At 41.0% G+C, this 2,311-nt stretch overlaps 1 protein-coding gene across 1 annotated transcript in view; it reads left to right on the plus strand.

Annotated features, from left to right (window-relative positions):
- Window positions 1–2,311, plus strand: part of ARHGEF33 (Rho guanine nucleotide exchange factor 33) — a 90,407-nt gene that overhangs the window by 15,208 nt on the left and 72,888 nt on the right. The window contains exon 4 of the mRNA XM_021717597.1: window positions 1,559–1,631. The gene's annotated coding sequence lies outside the window, so the exon portion shown is untranslated. The remainder of the gene's footprint in view (window positions 1–1,558; window positions 1,632–2,311) is intronic.

Raw genomic sequence — 2,311 nt, forward strand, 5'->3', positions numbered from 1 at the left:
CCCACAGCGTCAGGCAATCCACTCACCTCAGCCTCCCAAAGCGCGGGATTACAGGCTGAGCCACTGAGCCCGGCTACAAAAGGAATCTTTTAAGAAAACTTTTAAGTAAAGTTAATGGGAAAAAAATAAAGCAATCCAAGCTAGGAGTGGACATAGAGTCACCTAGGATAAAGGATCCTTGACAAAATGACAGAGGTGACTAAGTCTGTCTCTGCCCCTTTCCCTTCCATCCCAGTCCCCTCCTTCCAGCTGTCATGTCCCTTAATCCTTGCAGCTACACTGTGAGACAAGCACAACTATTTCCATGACAGTTATACAGATCAGGAAACCGAGGTCCAGAAATCTCCAGTAAGTTGGCCAAACTACCCAAGAGGCTGCAGAGAATGGAAATAAATAAAGAAATAAAACAATAGCTGGCAAAAACCGCTCAAATCAAAGAACATTTTCTAAATGGATTTGTAATTTTTTTTTTTTGAGTCAAGATCTCACTCTGTCACCCAGGTTAGAGTGCAGTGACATGATTCACTGGTCACTGCTGCCTTGGCCTCTTGGGCTTAAGTAATCCTTTTGCCTCAGCCTCCCAGGTAGCTGGGACTACAGGCGCACGCCACCAGGACTAGCGAATTTTTTTGATTTTCTGTAGAGACGGGGTCTTGCTGTGTTGCCCAAGCTGGTCTCCAACTCCTGGGCTCAATCCTTCTGCTTCGGCCTTCCAAAGTAACTGGATTGCAGGCATGAGCCATTGTGCCTGGCCTGGATTTGTACTTATTTTGGTTGTAGATCACCTCAATTAGCTTCTGCAGAAAAACCTATTACAGCCTTATTTCACTTGTCACTTGAAGTAGGTGATTTCATTTAATGTGGGATATTAGAGAAAATTCTAGATATGTGACTTTCAACATATTAGGGTCAGATCGACTGTTTTGAATTCTTCTGATTCAGCAAAGCCCCCTTAGCCATATTGCAGTACATTTTTGTTCTTTTTTTTTTTTTGAGTTGGAGTCTCACTCTGTCGCCCAGACTGGAGTGCAGTGGCCGCTCCCGGCCACCGCAGCCTCGACCTGCTGGGCTCCAGTGATCCTGCCGCCTCAACCTTCCGAGTAGCTGGAATTACAGGCATGCGCTACCATGCCTGGCTGATTTTTTGATTTCTTGTAGAGATGAGGTCTCTTCAAGTTGCCCAGGTGGGTCTCGAACCCGCGGGCTCAGGCAATCCACTCACCTCAGCCTCCCAAAGGCATGGGATTACAGGCTGAGCCACCGAGCCCGGCTCATTTTTGTTCTTAAACGCATAGGAATTTATTTTTATTAGTCACTCCAAACATATAAATACTGAGGTGCTTGTACCTACGCAATACCAAGTGACTTAAAAATTAAAAGACTAAAAGAAACAAGGACTTTTACTTTTTTACTTTATATCTTTCTGAATTATTAGACATTTTTGACAACAATAATTGCATAGACAATGAAATCTTTTAATTATAAAATTATAGGGGAAAAAAGGACGGTATAAAATGCAAAGTACCTGTTATTATCAACGACATTTTGTTTTTTACAGAACCGCCAGAGAAATCAGAAAGAAGATTTCAAAAAACATGATGTGATGTCTCCTGCTGGAGACAGGGCATGAGGTGAGTGAAAATGGCAAAGAATTTGTTTCTAGTAAGAACTCAATACACTGAAGGCTTAGTTTAAACCACTGGTCGTTCTTGAAGCAGGAGTGTTATAAATTTCTTTGTAGAATTTATGTAACTCTTCTTTGTTTAAAAACCATCAAATAAACAAAGTATGGGATTACTTTATTGGTTAGCAGTTAGGGCTTATAGCCACCTTATAAACCAGCCATGTTATATCAGACTTTACTGCATATGTGAATGATTATGCATTGTATCAAGACAAGAATGAACTATGTTTTAATTGAGCTTTATTTTGGATGTCTTTGGGGCTTGGGAAAAAAAAAAAAACCTTAAGAAAGACAACATTTGCTTTATATTGAACTAATATATTCTGAGTCCCTACTTTATTTGGGCTTTAACACCTAATAACCATGTGGGGTAGGTAAATATTATGCCCACTTTACAGTTGAAGAAATATAGGCTTAGGAAGATTCAGTAACTTTCTCAGGTCTTAAAACAAAATAAGTAGCAGAGCTGGGATTTGAAACTAGATGTCTGGCACACTTAAGAAAAAAAAGTCCCATAACTTAAAACATTATTTAAAAATTCAAAACTAGGCTGGGCTCGGTAGCTCAGCCTGTAATCCCAGTGCTTTGGGAGGCCGAGGTGAGTGGATTGCCTGAGCCTGCGGGTTC

Source organism: Carlito syrichta, unplaced genomic scaffold (assembly GCF_000164805.1).
Source record: "Carlito syrichta isolate Samal-C Ts95f unplaced genomic scaffold, Tarsius_syrichta-2.0.1 Scaffold309881, whole genome shotgun sequence".
NCBI classification, from domain to species: domain Eukaryota; kingdom Metazoa; phylum Chordata; class Mammalia; order Primates; family Tarsiidae; genus Carlito; species Carlito syrichta.